At 39.1% G+C, this 26,623-nt stretch overlaps 1 protein-coding gene across 3 annotated transcripts in view; it reads right to left on the reverse strand.

Moving 5' to 3' along the window:
• Positions 1-26,623, reverse strand: part of LOC309636771 (uncharacterized protein) — a 355,047-nt gene that overhangs the window by 246,521 nt on the left and 81,903 nt on the right. For all 3 annotated transcript variants that reach the window (XR_014250205.1, XR_014250206.1, XR_014250207.1), the window contains one exon: positions 22,179-23,999. The gene's annotated coding sequence lies outside the window, so the exon portion shown is untranslated. Of the gene's footprint in view, positions 24,000-26,623 lie in introns of those variants that run through there.

Raw genomic sequence — 26,623 nt, forward strand, 5'->3', positions numbered from 1 at the left:
GTTTGGTGTTGCTGAATTCTCTTAGCTTTTGCTTGTCTGTAAAGGTTTTAATTTCTCCATCGAATCTGAATGAGATCCTTGCTGGGTAGAGTAATCTTGGTTGTAGGTTTTTCCCTTTCATCACTTTAAATATGTCCTGCCACTCCCTTCTGGCCTGCAGAGTTTCTGCTGAAAGATCCGCTGTTAACCTTATGGGGATTCCCTTGCATGTTATTTGTTGTTTTCCCCTTGCTGCTTTTAATATTTTTTCTTTGTATTTAGTTTTTGATAGTTTGATTAATATGTGTCTTGGTGTGTTTTCCTTGGATTTATCCTGTATGGGACTCTCTGTGCTTCCTGGACTTGATTAACTATTTCCTTTCCCATATTAGGGAAGTTTTCAACTGAAATCTCTTCAAATATTTTCTTAGTCCCTTTCTTTTTCTCTTCTTCTGGGACCCCTATAATTCGAATGTCAGTGCGTTTAATGTTGTCCGAGAGGTCTCTGACACTGTCCTCAGTTCTTTCCATTCTTTTTTCTTTATTCTGCTCTGTGGTAGTTATTTCCACTATTTTATCTTCCAGGTCACTTACCCGTTCTTCTGCCTCAGTTATTCTGCTATTGATTTCTTCTAGAGAATTTTAAATTTCATTTATTGTGTTGTTCATCATTGTTTGTTTGCTCTTTAGTTCTTCTAGGTCCTTGTTAAACGTTTCTTGTATTTTCTCCATTCTATTTCCAGCATTTTGGATCATCATTACTATCATTACTGTGAGTTCTTCTTCAAGTACACTGCCTATTTACTCTTCATTTGTTTGTTCTGCTGGGTTTTTACCTTGCTCCTTCATCTGCTGTGTGTTTCTTTGTCTTCTCATTTTGCTTAACTTACTGTGTATGGGGTTTCCTTTTCACAGGCTGCAGGTTCATTTTTCCCATTGTTTTTGGTGCCTGCCCCCAGTGGCTAAGGTTGGTTCAGTGGGTGTGTATGTTTCCCAGTGGAGGGGACTAGTGCCTGTCTTCTGGTGGATGAGGCTGGATCTTGTCTTTCTGGTGGGCTGGAACATGTCCGTTGGTGTGTTTTGGGGTGTCTGTGACCACATTATGATTTTAGGCAGCCTCTCTGCTAATGAGTGGGTTTGTGTTCCTGTCTTGCTAGTTGTTTGGCATAGGGTGTCAAGCACTGTAGCTTGCTGGTCATTGAGTGGAGCTGGGTCTTAGTGTTGAGATGGAGTTCTCTGGGACAGCTTTTGCCATTTGATATTACGTGGAGTTGGGAGGTCTCTGGTGGACCAATGTCCTGAACTCAGCTCTCCCACCTCAGAGGCACAGGCCTGACACCTGGCTGAAGCACCAAAACCCTGTCAGCCACATGGCTCAGAAGAAAAGGGAGAAAAAAAGAAAGAAAGAAAGAAAAAATAAAATAATTAAAATAAAAAATAAAAAATAATTATTAAAAATTAAAAATAATAAAAAAAGAAAGAAAGAAAGAAGAGAGCAACCAAACCAAAAAAGAAATCCACAAATGATAACAAGCGCTAAAAACTATACTAAAAAAATAATAATAATAAAATAAAATAAAAGCAGACAGACAGATCCATAGGACAAATGGTAAAAGAAAGCTATACAGACAATATCACACAAAGAAGCATACGCATTCACACTCAGAAAAAGAGAAAAAGTTCAAAGATATATATATTGTTGCTCCCAAAGTCCACGGCCTCAATTTTGGGATGATTCTTGTCTTTTCAGGTATTCCACAGATGCAGCGTACATCAAGTTGATTGTGGAGATTTAATCAACTGCTACTGAGGCTGCTCAGAGAAATTTCCCTTTCTTTTCTTTGTTCGCACAGCTCCTGGGGTTCAGCTTTGGATTTGGCCCTGGCTCTGCATGTAGGTCGCCTGAGGGTGTCTGTTCTTCACTCAGACAGGATGGGGTTAAAGGAGCAGCTGATTATGGGGCTCTGGCTCACTCAGGCTGGGGGGAGGGAGGGGTATGGAATGCAGGGCGAGCCTGCAGCGGCAGATGCCAGTGTGACGTTGCAACAGCGTGAGGTGCACCATGTGTTCTCCTAGAGAAGTTGTCCCTGGATCATGGGACCTTGGCAGTGGCGGGCTGCGCAGACTCCCGGGAGGGGAGGTGTGGATAGTGACCTGTGCTTGCACACAGGCTTCTTGGTGGCTGCAGCAGCAGCTTTAGCATTTCATGCCCATCTCTGGGGTCCGCACTGATAGCCGCAGCTCATGCCCATCTCTGGAGCTCGTTTAGGTGGTTCTCTGAATCCCCTCTCCTCACGCACCCAGAAACAATGGTCTCTTGCCTCTTAGGCAGGTCCAGACTTTTTCCCGGACTCCCTACCCGTTAGCTGTAGCGCACTAGCCCCCTTCAGGCTGTGTTCACGCAGCCAACCCCAGTCCTCTCCCTGGGATCTGACCTCCAAAGCCCAAGCCTCAGCTCCCAGCCCCCACCCGCCCCCGTGGGTGAGCAGACAAGCCTCTCAGGCTGGTGAGTGCTGGTCAGCAGTGATCCTCTGTTTGGGAATCTCTCCACTTTGCCCTCTGCAGCCCTGTTGCTGCGCTCTCCTCCATGGCTCCGAAGCTTGCCCCCTGCCACACCCCCATCTCTGCCAGTGAAGCGGCTTCCTAGTGTGTGCAAACTTTTCCTCCTTCACAGCTCCCTCCAAGAAGTGCAGGTCTGATGCCTATTTTTTTGTCTCTGTTTTTTCTTTTTTCTTTTGCCCTACCCAGGTACATGGGGAATTTCTTGCCTTTTGGGAAGTCTGAGGTCTTCTGCCAGCATTCAGGAGGTGTCCTGTAGGAGTTGTTCCACATGTAGATGTGTTTCTGATGTATTTGTGGGGAGGAAGGTGATCTCCACATCTTACTCTTCTGCCATCTTGAAGGTCTCCGGAATTATGTATATTTTAAAGTTAGATCTTAGCTACGAATCCATCTAGTCCTATTGTTTGTTAAAATGATGCATCTTAGTTACATCTCTTCTTGGAAACTGGTTGATTCAAGTGACATATGAGGCGGTCATTTTTGTAACATATATTGTTTGGAAATTATATATTTCTTCTAGATTTGAATGTTTGAGTTTTGGGCCAAAGAGTTCTACATAATATTTTTATATATGATTTCCTCACTTTCAAAAAAAAACTTTTTTATTACCTTTCATACTACCTGAGATTTTAATATATTCAATATCTTTACTTTTGACTAAGTGAAAAAAATCATTTATTAGATTATGTTAAGGGATGAAGATTATTTATTAGAATATCATATTTAAATTAGTTGCCTTAATTTTATTAAATTATATTTTACTACTAACTGAGAGTTTTACAGATATCATTGAGCCAACTTTCAGAACTCAATAGATTAAAAGAAATACAAAATTTTGTTATGCCTTTTATGTTTCATCTTATAAGCACATTTTCATATTAAGCAACATAAGCTTCTAGGAATTGTTACTTTGTTTTGTTTCAAATGGTATGTAATGTTTCTTCATTTCTAGAGTTTCACTTCTCCTTCATGGATTCTTTGTGTTGATTTATACATTCAATCACTTTAACTGTTTATTGAATTAATCTTTGAAGTTTATTACTGATATGTCTCTTTTTGGTAAAGAGGAAAAAATGAGCACATTTGTGAAAATAGCATTTAGAAAAGCCAAATTTAGCTTAAAATTTATTTTTCTAATTTTTAATGACTTCCGTTTCATAATTTTCAGCAAATTGAATATCCAAGGGCTGATACCATTTCTAAACCACTTCTCCAGCTACAGCAAAAGGAGCTGTCAATTTGGCTTACATATATATTCTTCCAATTTCCGATTTCTAGACCCTCAGACATATTATTTAATCCTCCTTGATGTTTATGTTTTGACTAGGAATAAATATAAAGTTTATTGGAAAAGATGATTGAAATGATTTACCTAATTATTGTGTGATCTAGAGATACTTTTATTTGGAGACAGTGCCAACTAAAGCATCTGGAAAATTTCAGAATCTTGGCTGAAACTCCCATCTCTCTCTTTAGCGTATACTGCACAAAGATTTAATACTGTTTTCAAAGTTCTCAGTAATCACATTTTTCTGTCATAAATAATAAAACTAGATATATTATTTCAGATAATGTCCTTTCCAGTCCACAGCACCAACATAAACCATAAAAATCACTTCAAAGTTATAAATTTTATGTTTTAAGTAGTTTTAAAACAAGTGAAACAGATGAAATATTGTTGATGGTGACTAAATTTTTAAAAGCATTTCTGAAGTATGACAAACACACATAGGGAAGTGCACACATTATGAGTTCATAGCTCTGTAAATTATCACAAAAGAATGACGGTTACTGACTGTTTTTTGGACGCCTTCCCTGACTATCCCATATGAAAAAGAAACGCCAAACTCAATGTCTCCCAGCACTCCTGCTTCCTTTTCTCTCTATAACACTTACTGCCATCTCACATAGAATGTATTTCCTGTCTTATTTGCCTGGACTCTTAAAATAGCCACCTATTATACTTCCACCCCTATACTATCTTGGTTTTTAAGTTCTCAAAAATTCATTTTACCATTTCAGTACTGAAATGGCCACACTGTTTAGTTTTGTTTTTAATTGAAATTTGTTCATATCACTTGGTAACTAATGTAATAGTACTTGTGGTACACAGCAAGGTTAATTAATAATAAACATTATGACTTCATGGGTTTACGCTGATCATCTTAGGATGCCAGAGACTGCTTGTGGATTGGATTCCTATCATGGTGGCATCTGTGAAATACTCAACACTGCCTTCCATTTGGCCTAAATCATGATTAGTTGCAAGGCTGCTCCAAATATTGTTTATGAAACACTCTGTGCATTAAGTGAAGCACCAATTCATCATTATCCTTGAATTATGCTGTGAATAATACTTCTGAGTTTAGATGAATCCTCTGAATGTATAGGAGAAAAAAAATGACATTAATAATGAACTAATCTAGACATTTTTCTGATATTGTGCAAAACTTAGAAGAGCCTGGAATATCTTTTGATGATGTGGAAGTTAGTAAAAAATAAAGACAAATTAATTTGTATTTGGGGGAAGAAAAACTAATTTATTATTTTAACCAAAAATATGAGTGACTTATAATTGCTAGTAACATAAAGGTTGGATACAAATGACACTCAAAAGTTTTATCATTAATAATTGAAAGTGCTAAGCATTTATTATTTCTCTCAGGATGCCACTCATGTTCTGTTTAAAATTTATGGTTCAGATAAAGAATATGTACAATTATCAATGAGGAAATTTTCTTTAAAAGAACATGAATCAGTTTCACATAATAAAGCAGTCAAAAAACAAAAACTTGGGAAAAATTCTTAACCACAGATGGTCTACAAACCCTATTGGAGACGATCTTCAAAGCACCTTCTTTCAGATGAATTTTTGTCTGTCTAAAAGGTTCTATAAAACATCACCTTACATATTTTTGGTGTCTTAATAAAGGACCTCACAGCCCTACCCTAATTTTGATCTTTGACTGGAACCCATTTCTTAAATCAGAATTTTTCAACATCTGGAGAAGCTGGGAATGAGATGCAGTTATTTTATTTTATTTTTTAGCATCTTTATTGGAGTATAATTGCTTTACAATGGTGTGTTAGTTTCTGCTTTATAACAAAGTGAATCAGCTATACATATACATATATCCCCATATCTCTTCCCTCTTGCATCTCCCTCCATCCCACCGTCCCTATCCCACCCCTCTAGGTGGTCACAAAGCACAGAGCTGATCTCCCTGTGCTATGCGGTTGCTTCCCACTAGCTATCTATTTTACGTTTGGTAGTGTATATATGTCCATGCCACTCTCTCACTTTGTCACATCTTACCCTCCCCCCTCCCCATATCCTCAAGTCCATTCCCTAGTAGGTATGTGTTATATTTTTGAACCCAGAAAGTCCTGATTCCTTTAGATTTAACTTTTTTTTTCCTTTAACTCATCTGTTTCCTCTCACATTTATTATGGCAGTGAGAGAAAAACATGTGGCACTTTCAATACTCTTCCTGGAAACCTCTGTGACTACATCATAGAGTTCATTAGGTATGTATCTTATTTTCCACATTGATGCAGGTGACAGTGTTGCCAAACTCTCCACTACTAAGTAACAAGGGTCCCCTTTCCTCCAACTACCAATAAATGTTACTCACTTTCCTTCAAACCTTCACTGATGGCCTCCTCAAAACTCTTGACTTCACTAAAACTCTTTTTTTGAGTCCCTCTGACTCTCACTCACTGCATAGTTCCGAAGTCAATGATCTCTGTTTTAGGTTTTTGTTATAGTAGTACTCAACTTCTGGTACCCAAATCTCTTCTAGTTACTCTTTTGCTGCATAACAACCCCAAATCTAATGACATAAAGCAACTACCATCTTATTATAGTCATTGATGCTGTGGGTCAGGAATTCAGAAATGCTACTGCAGGAACAGGTTGTTTCTACTCTATATAGAGTAGGGCCTAGGGCCTGTCTAGGGCCTCAGATGGGAAGGCTCAATGACTAGGATTGACTCAGCAAGTGAGATCTGGAGTCATCTGAATGATTACTCACATGGGTAGTGGATTTTGCTGACTATCAGCTGGGACCTCATACCTACATACAAACACCTAAAGTGACCACTCTGTATGGCTGATTAGGCTTTATCATGCCTGGTGGCTGAGTTCCAGGAGGGAAAGTCCTCCAAGAGAATAAGGAAAGTCCAAGAGAATAAGGAAAGAGCTGTGTCACATTTTCTGACCTAGCTTCAGAGGTCATACAGCATCACTCAGCTGTCACAAACCCAGCCAGTGTCAAGAGGAGAGAACATAAGTCTCACCTACCTATGGGAGGAATGTCACATTGTAGGAAGAGCATGTATGATGGGAAGATTTTTGTGGCTGATTTTGGAAAATACAGTCAGCAACAAGAGTATTTCCAAACTAAATACACCATAATTTCAAGAGTTGAATCAGAGAGGAATCCAGCAGAGATGGCATATATAAATTATAAATTTTGAGAAGAGTTTACAAGGGGCTATTTGCAAATGTGCAACTAGGGTATACTAAAATTTCAAGGAATAGTGTACTATCCAAGCCAGGGCACTGTTACCACCCTTAAGTTGGAAACGGCATACCTAGTTTTGAATTATGCTATCTGCATTATTTCATGTATTGCTCCTTTTTTTTTTCAGCGGTATATTTGTAAGATTCATTCATGTTCTTGCATGTAGCTCAAGTTTATTTTCCTAACTGTATAGAATTCTCTTTTATGAATACAGTACAACTTGTCCATCCTCCTGTTGATGGCCTTTTTTTTTTTTTTTCTAGTTTTGGCCATTGTGAACCAGGCTGCTCTAAATTTTTTTTTTTAATTAATTAATTATTTATTTTTGGCTGTGTTGGGTCTTCGTTTCTGTGCGAGGGCTTTCTCTAGTTGCGGCAAGTGGGGGCCACTCTTCATTGTGGTGTGCGGGCCTCTCACTATCGCGGTCTCTCTTGTTGGGAGCACAGGCTCCAGACGCGCAGGGTCAGTAGTTGTGGCCCACGGGCCTAGTTGCTCCGTGGCATGTGGGATCCTCCCAGACCAGGGCTCGAACCCATGTCCCCTGCATTGGCAGGCAGATTCTCAACCACTGTGCCACCAGGGAAGCCCCTGCTCTAAATATTCTTAAACATGTATCCTGGTGCACATATGCATGGATTTTTTTTAGGATATATACCATGAGTGGAATGACTGCATCATAGATCATGTGCATCTTCATCTTTACTATTATAATGCCAAACCATCATTTTGTGCAATTGGGTCAATTTACAATACCAATAAGACGTTATTGTGAGTAAGATTATCTTTTGGTTGACATCCTTGATAACACTTAGTATTCTCAGACTTTTCTATTTTTGTTTACCACTCTGGTGTAGTGGTGTGGTTTAATTTTTCTTTCCTGAATACTGATACAATTGTGGTTTTTTTAAATGTGTATTGACCATTTCGATTCCCTACTTATAGAAGGAAATAACAGTTCAGGTCTTCAGCTTAATATTCTGTTGAGTTTCCTGTCTTACTTGTACTGTTTTTTCGGATGTTTTAAATACTCTCAGACAAGCCCTTTGCCAGGTATATGTGTTGCACATATCTTTTTTACTTTTCTTAAGATGACAATCTTTCATCATAAGGTTATTTTTTTTTCTTTTTTGTTTTGCTTAAGCAATTTTTCCTTAATACTAGGTGGTGATGTTTTCTCATGTGATCTTCAGAAAGCATTATAGTTTTTCCATTTTTATTTAGGTCTACAGACTATCTGAAGGAAACACTTTTGTTTCATGTGTGGGAAGCATCCAATTTTATTTATTTCCCTATGAATACTCAATTGTCCAAAGCATTTATTGAAAAAGATGTCTTTTCCCCATTGCTCTATATTTCAATAAGAGAAGAGTCATCTCACATTTGCTGTAACAAGTGATATACTTGGTTTTATTCCCTGCATTTTACTCTGTGTTCATTACATAAGTTTTTCTTTTTATTCATTAAAAAAAATTTAGTTTGGCTTTCTTAAATATTCCTAACAGTGAATCTTCTAATTATTGCATCAGTTGCAATCTGGATAGGTTGAGAATGTTCCAAATCATGAAGTCCTTGTTCCTTTTTGCTTAACAGTTCTTCCCTCAATCTCTCTTCCTTCTCTTATTTTACTAAGCAACAAGAAGGAACCAGTTCATGCCATCAATCCTTTGCTTGGAAAGGTACCTGGGTAAATATCCAATTTCATTGTTTTACAGGTTCTGCTTTCTGCATAGCTGTAGGATACAATTCAGCTAAGCTTTCTGCCACTATATAACAAGGCTCTTCTTTCCTCCATTTTCCAATAACATGATCCTCAGTTTCTCCTGTTCCTTCATCAGCAATATCTTTAATGCTCATATTTCCACCAACAGTCCCTTTATAATTATTTATGTGTTCACTAAGACAATATAGGTTTCCTTTACCATGATATTCACTTTATTCTGAGTGCTCACAAGAAGAGTCGTAATGTCCACATTTATACTAACAGTCTGTTCAAGGCAATGTAGACTTTTTCTATCATGTGCCTCAAAATTCTTTCATCTGCTGCCTACTGACCAATTCCAAAACTACTTCTACATTTTTAGGTATCTACCTAGCAGCACCCCACTTCCAGGTACCAAAATCTGTGTTAGCTTCCTATTGCTGCTATAACAAAATGTCACAAACAGTGACTTAAAACAATACAAATTTATTATCTTATAGTTCTGGATGTCAGAAATCTGAAATAGATTTCATTTGATTAAAATCATGGTGTTGGCAGGGCTGAATCCCCCTGGAGACTAGGGGAGACTCTGTCTCTTTGCCTTTCACAGATTCTAGGGGCCTCCTGAATTCCTTGGCTGATTTTCCCTTCCTCCATCTTCAAAGTCAGCCAGGTAGCATCTTCAACTTCTCTCTAACTCTGCCACTCCTTCCTCCCTTGTGATTATACTGGACATACTAGATGATCCAGGGTAATCTTTCCATCACAAGATCATTAACTTAATCACCAAGTTCCTTTTGCTTTCTCAGCTCAGGTAACATAGTGTATTATTGAGGGTTCTCCAGAGAGAGAGAGAACCAGTAAGATACACACACACACACACACACACACACACACACACACACACACGTGTGTGTGTGTGTATATATATATATAATTTTTTTTTTCTTTCTTCACTGGTGAACATCAGTTTTGTTTTCTATTAAGGTCTACTCACATTATAGAGGATAATCAAAGTCTACTGATTTAAATGTACATTTTATGTACATTTAAATGTACATTTTTTACATTTCAATCTCATGTAAAAAAATACCTTTACGTATGTAAAATAATATTTGACCAAATAGCTGGCCTAGTTGACGCATAAAATTAACCATCACACATACAGTCTAACTTCATTTTATTGCACTTTGCTTTATTGCACTTCGCAGACACTGTGTTTCTTACAAAATGAAGGCTGGCAACCCTGCATTTTTCAGGTGATGCTTAGCATTTTTTAGCAATAAAGAATTTTTAAATTAAGGTATGTACCTTTATTAGACGTAATGCTGTAAGACACTTAATAGACTACAGTATAGTGTAAACATAACTTGTATATGCACTGGGAAACAAAAAAATTTGTATGACTCACTTTCTTAGGATATTCACTTTACTGCGGTGATTTGGAATGGAATCCACAGTATCTCCAGGGTATGCCTGTAGTAATAGGTTTCAGGGATTAGTAGTTGAAAATCTTTGGAGGGCCATTATTCTGCCTACCACAGTGATGATTTTAAAATGTGAAGAATGAAAGGAGTGAAAGAAGACAAAAGTGACAGGGAGGGGAGCACAGGTATAAACAGAGTTGTAGAAGAGCATTTCAGACAGATAAAATGTGATTTGCAACAGTGTGGAGGTGTGGGGGGATAGATGGGAATGTGGATGTCAGAAAAAGTGACAAGAAACAAAGCTGTTTGTAGAGGTGGCCATGGGCCAGCTTATAGACATAAGGGGTTTGTCTTTATACAGGGTTTTGATTTTTACCCTAAAGTGAATGAATCACTGGGTATGGAGAGTGGGACTATCCATTCTGTATCACTAAAGAGTTTGAAGTAGGGAATGATGAGATCATAATTGTGTTTAAGGAAGACCACTCTGGTACCAGTGTGAAGGCCTGCCTTCCAGGGAGAACCACTGTGGGTAAAGGAAGAATGAACAGTGACTGAAAAAACACTGTAACAATGGCACTGAAGGGAAGGAGCACAAGGCATGATCAATAAGACTTGGTGATGGCTGAGTTCAAGAAGATAAATCAGGAAAAATATGCCTGCCAAGCATTTTAAATATTATGTTCCTATCTGAGACAGAAGTGTGATTATAAAGACAATTGATTACATTATTAGAAGACAATGTAGGCAAAAGGTAGTGTTTTGTTAGAGTGATGACATCTGTTTACATTCTAGGAAAATGTCATGGTTGATTGGTAGGAAATGATGGGGTCTTCTCATTACCAGAGACTCTCAAGGGAATTTCAAAGAGTCTGCAGTTAAGATTGCTTTTTTGGTAGTCCCAAGGTGAGAGCAGGAAAGGAGGGTTTGTTGAGGGTCCTAAGAATGAAGTGGAAGCAATGGAAGTCTTCCACCTTATAAGACAGACAAAATGTGGAAAAGACTCACTGACATTTAGTACCTATTTGTGATGCACTGTCACAGGCAAATTACATATACTATTTTAAATCTTAATAATAATGACTCATCTTTTATTGAGCATGGTGTCAGGCTTCAGCAAAAAAGTTTGCATGCACTTATCATTCAATATTCACGTATACCTGGTATGGTGTATATGTACTGTTAGTATTACCATTGAAGCTTAGAAAACTACAGCATATTACCCCGAGTCACATAGTGGAGAAACAAGAATTCAGACTGAGACCTCTCAGACTCTAATAGCTGTTTGTTTGGTTTTTGTTTAAGGTAAGAAAGGCAGGTTCCATCTTTCTTTACTGACAAAGGTCTCACTTGATCTAAATAATGGGCCAAATAGCAGCTATGGTGTAATGTACAAAAAGCATAACCAATAGCCTCAGGGTTGCATCTACAAATAGACAACGGCTAGCTGTGCAACCTAGAGCAAGTCTTTACTCTCTCTGTGTCCCATTTTCCTCATCTGAAAATTAAGTCTGTTTTCCATCCCACTGATCCACTGACCAGTACAGCAAATTGTTTACCCTTTTGGGACTATTCCTCTCACCATTCTTCTCTGTGGGAGTGTAAGGCTCAGATTTCCCTTCTCCCTGACACATACTCTATATTCCACTTGGTGGATGGTGACCACCGAGTCTGCAGTATGATTTGGTTTGCAAAATATCAGACAATGGATCCTTGAAAGTCCCTTCCAGATCATAAAGCCTAGTAATGTGATGTAGCTGACAATTTTTGCTTTTTTGTAAAAACTGTAAATGTATTCAGCTGTGAAAGAGAAACACTATTTACTGAGACTCTTCTGAAGGTGCATTTCATTTTGTGCAAAGGAGAAAGCCCACCGGAAGAAAAAAATAAGGCTGGGGGAATTTTTTTCTCTATGGGAGAGATTATAGAAATGCTAAAGTTCATCAAGGACAATGGAATGTAGACAATATAGATTCACTCCAGAACTTTGAGACGTCTTCATACTCTGGAATTAATTATAGAGTGGATAAAAAGAAATGAAGGCTTCCTGGAGTGAACCCAGAAAAAGTAATTTGACATTTGCAAACTCTTTGGGCCTGGATCCCCCAAAGATGAATTGTTTATTTTACTTAGAAATTTAATTTAATTTAACCACAGCTGCCAGTGACATGGAAGTAGCAGGTGGGCTTTTAAAGGTAAACACTGAAGTACAGAAAGCTATTATACCAAGGGAATCACAATCTGTGACAAGCTGAAAAGCAGTACCTTCCTTCAGTAGAAGTGTATGACAGGGTTTGGGGCTGTTAAACCATTGAAGTTCCTTGTAATTGGGAAATTGCCTCTTTCACACTGTCTCTCAGACACTCACTTGGCTGTTTTTAATGGAATATGCCGATGGAAAGCCACAAAGGTGGCAGTGGGGTGACGTTTCCTTTAATGCCATCCTCAAACAGACAAAAGTTTGAGCTTTCCAAGGGGAGGCATCACCCCTGGGCTGGAAATAGGCAGGATTATAGCGCAGAACCTGACCGTGCAGGAGAGAGTTCTACAGCCCAGTGACTTAGGGATGGGGCTCAGTGGGTAAATTGTGTCATTGCTGCTTGTAGATGGATTTTGTGTCCCTCTTCCAATACCTCTCCAACTCTACCTACTCCCTGGAGAAAGAATGCAGAATATGGAAGCAACGTGTACTTCTGTTTGAGAATTTACATAAGTGGAAAATAAGGAGTGGAAAGAAAAACACAAGTCCATGTGTCCTGGCATGAAAAGTGGGTTAGAGAGCAGAGGAACAACTCTTTTTGTGGCCTTTCACAATGTGACCTCCGTTTTGTCATTAATGAGAGAACTGCCTTAGATGACGTCAAAGTCAGCCCTAAAAGTTTATTTCTGTGGATTAATAATTGCTTGTTTATTTTAGTTGGGGAGAGGAATTTGAGGGATAAAACAAGAGTAAGTATGTAGGAATTGGGAGGTCCTTTTAAGAAATAAAAGAGAAAATAGACCTAAATTGATTATGGTGGCTGGTGATAACATGACATTGTACCTACTGACGCTTGAATCCGTCTCCCTGTCTCCTTTGATGAGCTACCCATCACTATTCATTGTCTCAACCATTACAAACTTCCTCATGGATTTTCTTGCCTCTCTCTATTCTTATCATCTTCCAATTTGTTTCTATACTGCAACTGCTACCGAGTCCAAGCTCATACTGCTTGCTGCACGACAGGCCAATAAATTGAGAGATGAGGTGCTAGGGCAAGGAACAGTGACTTTACTGGGAAAGCCAGCAGACCAAGAAGATGGCGGACTGGTGTTCCAAAGAACCATCTTACTTGAGTTAGAATTCAGGCTTCTTTTATACTAAAAGGGGAGGAAAGGGGTGGCTGTTTGTTTAAAACTTCTTGGTGCAGGAATCCTTTGTTCTTATAGCTATCCACCAGAGGTCTGGTCACAATGTTACTGTAAATCTCCAACAAGACAAATATTACTCTCTGTCCTGCAACTTTTTACATCTATATGAAAGGAAAAGTGTTATACCTTTAAAGGTCAGAGCCTGGAGAATGGACTACCATGTACCTTTCAGGCTACAGGCAACATTCTTTCAGTCATTCTTAGCCAGCATGACTAAACACAGGCAACAGAGAACAAGGGTTAGAGCTAAAGGAATACATCCAGTATGGAGTCAGGTTTGTTCTTCGCTGTTACATAACCAGAGAGATATTTCCCAAAATGCAAATCTCCCCATGTCACTCTTTGGCTTACAAATCTTAAAATGTTCACCATTAGCTTCAAAATAAAATCCAAACTCCTTAGCATGTTGCACAAAGCCTTTTGTGATGTGGCCTCCAGGAAGTGCCACCAGTGGCAGGGCTAAGGACAAAACCTGCAAGGATTGTGAGTTGTACTTATCTGAAGTACTCTCAGAAATATTCTTGGGAGAGGGAACAGGAGTCATGTACAAAAGGAAATGCACAGCAGCTAGCAAAAATGCCTAGCATCAAATCTGAAGGGTTGAGGGGAAAATGCATGAGCCCAAATTAGAAAGAACTGAAGCAGAACATATAGAACTGGTACAAAGAATGGGTAGCAAGGAAGCTGCTGGACAGTTCTGTAAGGTGAAGGTGGAGCTCTTCACTTACGTGCTATCATCTGTCTGTTGTGGGACGGAGTGAGAATGTAAGGGGGGTCAGGAAAGTCTCCACAGAGCATCCCTTTCCAACCTCAACTCCTGCTGCTTGCCCCCATCTATGCTCTCCTCCTTCAGTGAAAGAGGATACTGAAAAGTACTCTGCTCTCTCGCACGACTTTGCTCGTGCCGTCCTCACTCTGGAATAGACTTTGTTTTGTTTTGTTTTCTTCTGCCTAACAAACTATTTTTCAACCTTCAAGACATGGTATAGATTTCAAAAACTGAGTGAACCCTTCTACAGGCCCTGACACAGTTAATTGTTCCTTCTCTGTGCCTCAATAGGACTTGTACATACCTAAGAGATATCACTCATCACATACTATTATTATTTGTTAATGTAGCTGTGTCCACACTAGAATGTAAGTTTCTAGTAAGGATATGACTTATTCAATATACTAAATGTAGAAGAGAGTATTCAATATACTAAATGTAGGAGAGGAGAGAGAAAGACATTCTCCTTTCTCATTGATTGAACCCAAAGGACTAAAATCGAGTTCTATATTAAATATTTTTATTTTTCTGACTTCATATAACCTCAGGGAATGTTTTCTTCTGATTTAAAACAGCTATACCAAAAATGTTCTTTTCCTCTACCCATTAGAGGGAGACCTGCATAGAAGAAAAGGTTAGGGAAGCTAAAGGACTTTAGATGAAAATTCTAAAGATATGGGGTAGATTCCAACTTGAATCTGGTACTGCATTGACTTAAAGAAATGGTTTTAAACTGCCTCCCAGAGAAAGATGACTTAGCCTGCCTTGGGTGGGGGGTGAGTAAATAGTAAAGGGAACTGGAGTTGGATCTAGTACTGCTCATATCTCAATAATACCTCCCTTGGGATGAGAGGCTACATATCTAGAAAGCTGGATTTGGGGAGAGAAAGCACCTCAAAAGACATGAATATCAAAAATCTTAGATTGATGGTTTTTTTCATTGTTCTATTATCTTTCTGGGTTGAGGAGACTATTCACTGTGAAGGAGGATTCATTTAAAAAATTTTTTTAAAATTTTAAAATTATTTTTAAAATATTTATTTATTTATTTTTGGTTGTGTTGGGTCTTTGTTGCTGCACCCAGGCTTTCTCTAGTTGTGGCGAGCGGGGGCCACTCCTCATTGTGGTGCGCAGGCTTCTCACTGTAGTGGCTTCTCTTGTTGCAGAGCATGGGCTCTAGGCGCGCAGGCTTCAGTAGTTGTGGCTCGTGGGCTCAGTTGCTCTGCGGCATGTGGGATCTTTCCGGACCAGGGCTCGAACCCGTGTCTCCTGCATTGGCAGGTGGATTCTTAAACACTGAGCCACCAGGGAAGCCCCAAGAAGGATTCATTTTAAGTAAATTCAATTCTGCATCTATTTATTGGGTTTCTACTGGGATAAAAATTACTGTACTAAGTTGGAATTATAAAGGATAGATGGAGTCATGTTTGAATGAATGAATGAGGCAATACAGAAGAATGATTAAATGCTTTCACTTTGGAGCCAGATAGATGTGGGCTCACAAGTCAAGTCTTCCATTATTCTGTATAATATATCTTGGTGTTATAAGAAAAATTAAAAGACTAAGGCATGTGGATTGGTTAAGGTGATTCTAGCTGAAAGTAACAGACTAGCTATCTAAAAGTGGCTTAAACCATACAGTAACAAAACGTCTCACACAACAGAGAAATCAAGAGAAAAGGTGGTGCTAAGATTAGTGCTATGACCTATTGACATTAACAAGGACCATATCGTCCCACTGCGTTGTGGGTTAACTTGTGCCCCTGCAAAAAGGTATGCTGAAGACCTCTCCCCCAGTGCCTAAGAATGTGACCTTATTTGGAAATAGAGTCTTAACAGAGGTAGTCGAGATAAAGTAAAGTGGGCCCCAATACAATATGACTAGTGTCCTGATAAAAAGGGGGAATTTGGACACAAAGATGGACATTCACAGAGGGAAAATGTGGTTAACAAACACAGGGAGAACACCATGTCAAGACGAAGAACTGGAGTTATGTATCTACAAGGCAGGGAAAGCCAAAGGTTGCCAACAAATCATCAGAAGTTAGGAGCAAGCTAGGAAGGATTCCTGTACAGGTTTCAGAGGAAGCATGGCCCTGCTGATACCTTGATTTCAGACTTCTAGCCTCTAGAATTGTCTAGAAGTGAAAAAGTCTGGATTATTTTGCCCAAGATGGATGGGCAGGATAAAAGAAAAGGCACATTAATTTTTTTCTTTTATTCCACTTTTTAAAATTTATGATTGTATCTCAAATCTTCTTGATGCAAAAAAAAAAGTATTCACCTTGTAGAAACACTTTTTTCTTACATGATAAAATGTTAGAGATTCTTGTATAATTTAGAGATATGAAACATATCTAATATTTAAATAGATAGATATTATTTACTATTCTATAGATAGTAAATTTATTCCCACTTAGATAACTTAATACTCTTTTAAAAAGTTTATATAGTGGGACTATAAATCCCATGTTTTATAAACTCTTTGAGATATTCAGTCGCTCAGTAGTCTTTTGTTATTGACTCTCAGTTTTACATTAAAATAAATTATCTCGGGCTTCCCTGGTGGCGCAGTGGTTGAGAGTCTGCCTGCTAATGCAGGGGACACGGGTTCGAGCCCTGGTCTGGGAAGATCCCACATGCCGCGGAGCGACTGGGCCCGTGAGCCACAATTGCTGAGCCTGCGCGTCTGGAGCCTGTGCTCCGCAACAAGAGAGGCCGCGATAGTGAGAGGCCCGTGCACCGCGATGAAGAGTGGCCCCCACTTGCCGCAACTAGAGAAAGCCCTCGCACAGAAACGAAGACCCAGCACAGCCATAAATAAATAAATAAATAAAGAAATAAAATAAATTATCTCAACAAATATTAATGATCATTTTTTAAGCACAAACCCTATGCTTAGCATTAGGAAAAGAAAGATAGCAAAGTTCCTGCTTTCAAGGAACTCATAATCTAGGATGGGATACACATATAAATAAAATTAATCATAAAATACTGAGTTAAGTACAGTAATAGGACTGCAGAGGTGTGATTATTTTATTGATGTTTCTTTTTTAATGAATTTTTATCCCCATGTCTTAGTTTTCTTTCCTGCCATAAAAAAATATAAGAAACTTAGTGACTTAACACAATACCCATTTGTTATATCAGAGTTCTGTAGATCAAAAGTCTGGGTGAATTTGAATGACTCCTCCGTTTAGGGTCACATAAGACAGAATTGAGGTGTCTGTAAGTCAGGCTATTATCTGGAGGCCCTGGCAAACAACCCATTTCCAAGATCATTCAGATTGTTGGCAGATGCAGTTCCTTGAAGCCATAGGACTAAGGTCCCCACTCCTTTCCTGACTATCAGCTAGAGATCACTCTTGGCTGCTAAAGACTAGTCCTCTACACTGGCAATTCACAACATGGTTGTTTGCTTTCTTCCACACAAGCAGAGCCTCTCTCTCTGACTTTGTCTTCTGACCTTGCTCCAATTTTAAGGGCTCATGTGGTTATGTTGGGTCCACCTGGATAATCCAGGATAAACTCTCTATTTTAAGTTCAATTGATTCTATTTTTAATCTCTTTGCCTTTCTTGTGGGTGATTTTATTAACTTTAACTTCCAAACATTTTTCTTTTACTTTGAATACTATATTTTAATTTCTGGGAACTCTTTCTTACTTTCTGATTGTTCAGTTTTAAAGCTGCCTGATCACTTCTCATGGACACAATGTCTTTCCTTATCTCTGCAAGTATTAATTTTAATCTCTTACAAATTTTCTTCTACTCCTTTCACAGTCTCTGTTTCTTCTGAGTATCCATCACTTTTCTCGTTTATTTTTTGTTTTGATTTCTCTCTTTTATTTTGGAAGTACTGTGTACATATTCAGGGCTTCTTGACTGATATATATCACTCTAAACTAACTGGAAAGTATTCCAGCCTTTATGTTTGGCTTCCCCAAATTTCAATATATATTGGTCTTTTTTCTGTGTCAGTTAGCGTTTTTTTCCTCTAGAGAAGAATCTTCCAGTCTTCCATCAGGGATATAAGCTTAGCTACTTTCTTTCTTTCTGCCTTCCTTCCTTCTTTCCTTCCTTCCTCCCTCCCTCCCTCCCTCTCTCTCTCTCTCTTTCATTATGGCCTCTCCCGTTGCGGAGCACAGGCTCCAGACGTGCAGGCTCAGTAACTGTGGCTCACAGGCCTAGTTGCTCCGCGGCATGTGGGATTTCCCAGACCAGGGCTCGAACCCGTGTCCCCTGCATTGGCAGGCAGATTCTCAAACACTGCGCCACCAAGGAAGCCCCTTGTTTTTCTTTATCAGCCCATACTGATGACTTCTGAGATGCTCCTTGACCTAATACCCATGATCCCACCCTCCTGATTCCCTGGGGCATAGGCATCTTTTCTAATTTGGGTAATGACAATGGTTGCTATCTATGCTCTTTAGGTGACCAACACAGGTATTCTCTCTGTGATCTGGGGAACTTCCTGGAGGGTGGTCATTAGTGGGACATGAGACAATGGACCATGAGAACAAAGAAGAACCATAGCTTCTGTTTCCCAGTTTAGAAAAAAACTTATGAGGAATAAATTAGCTTGACCATTTTTTTTGAAATGGGAAATGCAAAAATAAGAAGTGAACAAATTAATAGTTTGATAAATTATTCTGCCACACACTACTACTTTAAAAAAATCTGGTCACTTCAGCACTCTATACAATGCCACTGATTTTTAAAATTATGTCCTGTTGTTCTTCACTGAGGCGACTTGCAACTGTACAATGTGAATTGCTTCTTTGGAGAGCTTTGCAATCTTTCTAGTAGACTTCCCTTCCAGATGTTTCATGATGCTGTGTCATGACTTTTTTTCTCTGAACCTCTTGAAATCTACTTCTTGAAGCAAACTTCAGACTGCTGTCTTCCTTTCTCTGGCTATGAGATCAACTAACAAACCTGGCAGCTTCTACCCAAAGGCCAATCTCTTTCTTTTCCCTATATGTTGAGGCCCCAAATATCAGTTCCCTAAGACACTTTATCTTCTTCTCCAGAATGAAATTATCTAAAAGACAGTAAAGAAGACAGAAACTCTTCTTTGAGCCAAAGCAGTGTTTTGACAAATTTACATGTTGGCTTTGTGTCCTTTCTTGGCCAAGATGTGTTGTTCATTTCTGTAGCTGGTTCCTCATGCTTATAATGGGCACCCATTGTGATACACCTCTGTTTCTCTCCTGCCATCCTCATGAAAATGGACTCTAAAATCTAATGGGCAGATTTCCACAGTGTATACACTCTTGATACACAGAACTCCAAATCCCAGCGTTAAAAAAATAATAATAAGGTTCACACTTAAGTCACCATATTCCAATCTTGAGTTTCAACCCAGAAAGTCTCAGTAATCCTTATAAGATTAATATTTATCATCTGAGGTAATAATCTCCATTTCATAATTTAATATATAGGTTTTATCCTGTTTATTACTTTTTTTTTTTTTAATGAGCTGATACTTGATATATTTTCCTTTCTTCACTTTATCTCAACGTATTTTCACTCACTCTCTCCCTGGTTTGGTGCTGTTTAATTGACAGATAAACTATCTAGTAGACCATAAATTCTCAAAGCTCACAGTACGTAACGAGCATCTGTAGAATGAATTTAGAGTTGCAAATTCAATGACTTCCAATCCCCTTTTCCCAATGGGCTCAGTAGGTTTACGGTAGGGCCCAGGAATTGGTATTCTGGGCAATAATTCTGATGCAGACTACCCTTTGAGAAGTACTATTCCAGACAAATACTCCCCCTTTAGTGAGACAGGCTACATTATCCAAGAAGCCATTATTCCAGTATCTTAAGCTACTGTCCAGAAATCCAAATGATTGCCAATACCATCTGTGCAGCCAAATGTTCAACTTCAAGACAGTTTTTCTCTTCTAAAATCTTATGGATAGAAAAATACGTTGAAAATACCTCCTAGGATCTGTAGTCCCTTTACTTCCTTCAACTTCCTACCCAACACTTCCAAAAGAATTCTATTTTCAGATGTCTTTAATCCCGATATAAGTCAGCAAGAGTGCGAAATGGTTAGCCATCTTGCTAAAGCTATCCTTCATATCCTTCCCTTATATGATACGTGCTTTGGAAAAAACAAGACATATCCTAAATGATAAAGATGTTTACATTCACCTGCATCTAAATGAGTCAGCAGGAAGTTACCAACAGCCATGCCAACTTATCCATGCCTCCTGTGATCAATGTCAAGCTTTCCTTTTCCCAACAGTGATTGAAAATCATACTTATTGGATCATGTCTTTTCCAAAAGATCTGAAATCTCTAAGTCAGTGGTTCTAAACCAAGTGCAATTTTGGCCCAGGGGACATTTGGCAACGTCTGGAGACATCTGTGATTGTCACGAATGGAGCTAGGAGTGCTACTGGCATCTAATGAGTAGAGGCCATGAGTAAACATCTGACAATGCACAGATAATAAATATAAATTGTACTGATACTGAGAAACTCTGCTCTATATAAAAGAAGCCTCACACCTGCCGTGAATACACAATAACTATCATATGCTCTTTAACAATTTTTGTTGCTTATTAAGTATATACATCCCATTAGATCAGTATTATAGCTTCTCAAATTTCATTCTCATGTCAGCTGAAGCAAAATGCACAACCTGATTATGTTTTATTCAGCGAACTTGCTGAGGACTTAAGCCCAGAGGACAGCCTCTCAGATAGCATTGAGGGACTGCTCCAAAGAGGTAAGGGAGGAGCCAGGGTACATAGGAGTTCAAACAAACAAAAAACCAGGTAGTTGAACATCAAAAGATTACTGCTAATTAAAGAAAACCAGACATCTCAAGTTAATGAATTTAGTGCTTCTCTGTGTATGGGAAGATGCAAGAGTCTGGGATCCTTGAAATCATTCCTTTGATATGCACCCTAACCATCTGGGGCCAGTATCCTGTTTTTCATCATCCTGAATCCCCTCAGGGTGCAGAATTGGGGGTGGCTGCACCGCTGATGGCTTGATGGCCTCAACATCCTTTGTTTACTGATGCGGCAGGTGGCATTTTTTTGTCCACACTTGTAACTCAGCTTTTGGCTTCCTTATACAATTTTTTAATTCCATACACGCCTCTTTTTCTTCACCTGTCTATATTAGAAACATGACTGTGGACATCTTTGTTTTTGTATGTCCAGCAACTCTTCCTTTGGAAGAACAGTATCTCGCCTGCTTCATCTATGTGATTTTTACAAGTCTGACGTTCACGTAGTTCCCTGCTCTCCCGAACACATGGGTGATCATGGGGCCCAAAGCTAGGCCAATCTGTCTTTTTCTACTGGCAATGACACACTTACACACTTGTGTGAAGACACACAAGAGCACAAGATACTTGTAATTGATTTATCCAGTAGCAGCACTAAAAAGAGGAGTGTCATACATTGCTGCTGTTACAAGCTGAACTGATTCCTCTATCTGTGAACTATTCAGAATCCTTCCACTAAATACCCTTTCCTAATTTAAAATCATTAGAGACCCACACTGCTGCTAATAGCCAAAGAAACTACAGTGAAACAAAGCAGGACGCTATGGTCCTCCCCACCCTCTACCATGTCCTCAGCCTGCCTTTTGTCTGTAGAAAAACTTGAGCCAAAAAATAAGTTTAATCAGAGAGGTGAGAAAATGCAAAAAGCAAAGGAAAGCAGTCAAACAAGACAAAATAATAATAGTTTGGTCGTTAAGCAAAGTCAAGGACCTTTAGTTCTTCCTCACAGGTTATAGGTAATATTCTGAGCCATATCCTGTGAGCTGTTTTGTAGATACTGAAAACCCCACCAGGTGGAAGAAGTTAACTACATGATGCCCAGACTGTAGCCATGACATAAGCTGCCACAATTCCGAGAACTGGCCTCAAAAAATGGAAATAAACTGACCCTGGAACTGAAGATTAACTGTACTTAAAACAATCAAGATGACGCTGATCAGACCACTGCGTGAGCAATTTCAAGATGACTGTCGGAGCTGACCGTGCTGTTTCTGCATGTAGGCCCTTCCCTCCACCTATACACCTCTAAACTCCCCTTTAAAAGCTGTTGCCCACTGGCCGTCGGGGGAGGAGTTGGCCTTCGGACATGAATCCGCCCTCCCCGCCCCTTGCCTCTTCATTGGCTTTAGAGCAGCGAGCAGACCGGACCCCACTTTCGGTAACAAAAGGATACATTTTTATCACCGGTCTGCCGATACAGAGAAGAAATATTCTCCCAACTGCTTCACCTCTTCTTTTGGAAAGAAACCAGCTTGAATTAGTTCACAATTAGTTAGAACTTACCTCTGATGAGGAGAAAAACTTCGTAGGAATCCCTCAAAGCTCTGAAGTGTTTGTCTCAACGTCCGCTCAGGGAACAGAGTATTTCAGAGGTGCTACTCAAAAGCTGGTCTGCTTTCCAAGGCCATCAGCTACACCTGTGGCTTGTTAGAAATGCAAATAAGGAGCTGACTGCAGTGGTTCCCAAATTTCAGCATGCTGAAAAATCACCTGGAAAGCTTGTTAAGGATCCCTGGGGGCACCCCAGAGATTTAGTAGGTCTGGAATGAGGCCCAAGAATTTGCTTTTTCTAACAGGTTCCAGGGTGGTGCTACTATTGCCCTTTAGACCACATTAGAGCAGAACAGGGAGACTTTGTCACTTCTTCTGCTTCTAACCTTTATCTTATCTGACATAAAGCTCAGCTGCTTTCAGTGGCAAATTAACAGAAACTGGCTTAAATAACAAAGGGAATTTATTTCCTCATACAAATTGTAGTTTAGAGGTTTAAGGGCTTCAGCTGTAGCCCAATTATGTTGCCAGCTATCTGGTTCTTTCCAAGTAAATGACCTCTTTTTGAATGTAACTGAAAACTGTGAAGCGCCAGGTGTGGAAGTACTTACCAACTAACCACCATTCCTCAAATTTATCTTCAATCCTACTCACAGAGCATTTTTAGCACATTTTAGGGCCTCAAAAAAAGTAAATGTTAAACTGTCCTTCCTCCTCCTTTAAGGATGTCTATCTATTATTTCTACTCCAAACAATTTCTTTTTTCCATTTCCACATCCTTTTGCAGTACCAGAATAATTCCTATGCATAGAGAGTGGAGACATGGTCCTTCTTTAAATAGCTTTAAAGTCCAGCTCAGATGACTTCCTAAGTTTTCTTAACCCTCTCCCCAAACCAGCTTAGGAATCCTTGCTACTCCAATCTTTCCTCTTATACAATGTATCACATTTTACTATGTATATATAATAAATGCTGTGTATATAGAAAAATATGAATAGGTACAAATTAGGCTCAATCATGTAGAAATGTTACCTGAAAACTGGGTTAGCCTCTTGGTGGTGTCGCCAAAAGACACAACCAAGCCAGATTGCTGGAGAAGGACTTATTACTTGCTGCAAGTAAGGAGAATACCAGGGGTTTTTCCCAAAGAAGTGTCTCTCTGAACAGCGAAACTGGGGAAGTTTAAGCTATTGGTACATGCATATACATGAAGGGGCTTGGATGATAGAGTCCAAGCTTTAGTTGATTGAAGTCATGAGGGTCAGAAAAGGTCACCGTCATCATCCCTTAGATTCCAGTTGATCTGGGTGTTGAGATTTAAATTCTGCAAAACAGCCAAGACAGAGCTTTAGGTTAGTTTTTACCATTGAAAGAGAACTGAGAGTCTTTACAACTGATAAATTATCTTTGCTATTGTTATTTCTCTCGCCTGATAACCGTCCTTTGTTTCTGCATTCTTTTGTCCCCTTAAGATCATTTATTACTGAGACCTGTTCAACGTCAAGCATCATGGCCAGGCTTAGATCACAAAATGGCTTAGGCCTAAAATGGCTTCTCTTATGTCAAGAAAGCCATGCTTGGTTCTCTTTCTCCAAGGACCCCCCTACGCTATCTGCCTACAGAAAGAGATAACTGGAGGAAAATGACAATGTTCCCATGAATGAGGTTCCCATGAATGACAATGTTCCCATGAATGAGGTTCCCATGAATGACAATGTTCCCATGAAACCCATGAATAAGCCATGGGTTTTTGTAACTTGGATCAGGATCTGTTCAGTTGATCTTAGTGGGACACTCTCACTTTGAAATATGAAACACACAAGGGTGATAAAGATTGGTAAAACATAAAAATCCCATAAAAGAAATCATATTATGTTTTATTAAATCCAAACCTTAAAATATCTGATGGTGTCTTGAGAAATCAATAACATTGTATTCTTTTTAACAATACTCTTCTGCCTTGGGATAGTTAACTATATTAACTGTTATTTCTCCATGTAAGCAAAAAGGAAAGAAAAAGCTATAAGGTCCTTAATTGGATATGTCTTCAGTTGAATAAATGCTCTGAAGAGTACAAAGTGGATTTATAACTCCACTTGAGCCATTTGCTTTTCTGATGGTCTTTTCTTCTTCCATCCAGCCTGGTAAAGCCCTGTCAAAGAAAACAAATGACTTGGACTCTGTGTGTCCTGTCAGTGTCTACTTTATCTGGAGGCCTTCATGTTCTTCTCTTGTGCATGTCTAACAGTCACCTCTCAAGGTAATGGAGAGAGTGAGCGCACATGGCTGAGCAAATGGGAAATAAAACTACGGAAGTTTTCAGAGAAAGTGCTGAAAAGGAGAAGCTGTCTCACCCCCAACTCATATTGCCTTTAGGTTTCTCCTTTTTGTCCTTTCCTTCTCTCAGCTCATTAACTCAGGCACTGGCATAGCCAAGATGACCTTTTTTTTTTTTTTTTTAACATCTTTATTGGAGTATAATTGCTTTACAATGGTGTGTTAGTTTCTGCTTTATAACAAAGTGAATCAGCTATATGCATACATATATACCGATATCCCCTCCCTCTTGCGTCTCCCTCCCACCCTCCCTATCCCACCCCTCTAATGGTCACAAGCACCAAATTGATCTCCCTGTGCTAGGCGGCTGCTTCCCACTAGCTGTCTATTTTACATCTGGTACTGTATATATGTCCATGCCACTCCCTCATTTCGTCCCAGCTTAGCCTCCCCGACTCGTGTCCTTAAGTCCATTCTCTATGTCTGTGTCTTTATTCCTGTCCTGCCCCTAGGTTCTTCAAGACCATTTTGGTTTTTTTAGATTCCATATATATGTGTTAGCATACGGTATTTGTTTTTCTATTTCTGAATTACATCACTCTGTATGACAGACTCTAGGTCCACCCACATCACTAAAAATAACTCAATTTCGTTTCCTTTTATGGCTGAGTAATATTCCATTGTATAAATGTACCACATCTTCTTTATCCATTCATCAGTCAATGGACACTTAGGTTGCTTCCATGTCCTGGCTATTGTAAATAGAGCTGCAGTGAACATTGTGGTACATGACTCTTTTTGAATTATGGTTTTCTCAGGGTATATGCCCAGGAGTGGGATTGCTGGGTCATATGGTAGTTCTATTTTTAGTTTTTTAAGGAACCTCCATACTGTTCTCCACAATGGCTGTATCAATTTTCATTCCAAGCATCAGTGCAAGAGGGTTCCCTTTTCTCCACACCCTATCCAGCATTTATTGTTTGTAGATTTTTGGATGATGGCCATTCTGACTGGTGTGAGGTGATACCTCATTGTAGTTTTGATTTGCATTTCTCTAATGATTACTGATGTTGAGCATTCTTTCTTGTGTTTGTTGGCTGTCTGTATATCTTCTTTGGAGAAATGTCTATTTAGGTCTTCTGCCCATTTTTGGATTTGGTTGTTTGTGTTTTTGATATTTAGCTGCATGAGCTGCTTGTAAATTTTGGAGATTAATCCTTTGTCAGTTGCTTCATTTGCAAATAATTTCTCCCATTCTGAGGGTTGTCTTTTGGTCTTGTTTATGGTTTCCTTTTCTGTGCAAAAGCTTTTAAGTTTCATTAGGACCCAGTTGTTTATTTTTGTTTTTATTTCCATTTCTCTAGGAGGTGGGTCAAAAGGGATCTTGCTGTGATTTATGTCATCGAGTGTTCTTCCTAAGTTTTCAAGAGTTTTATAGTGTCTGGCCTTACATTTAGGTCTCTAATCCATTCTGAGTTTATTTTTGTGTATGGTGTTAGGAAGTGTTCTAATTTCGTTCTTTTACATGTAGCTGTCCCGTTTTCCCAGCACCACTTATTGAAGAGGCTGTCTTTTCTCCATTGTATATTCTTGCCTCCTTTATCAAAAATAAAGTGACCATATGTACGTGGGTTTATCTCTGGACTTTCTATCCTGTTCCATTGATCTATA

Source organism: Balaenoptera physalus (assembly GCF_965194825.1).
Source record: "Balaenoptera physalus genome assembly, chromosome: 10".
Taxonomy (NCBI): domain Eukaryota; kingdom Metazoa; phylum Chordata; class Mammalia; order Artiodactyla; family Balaenopteridae; genus Balaenoptera; species Balaenoptera physalus.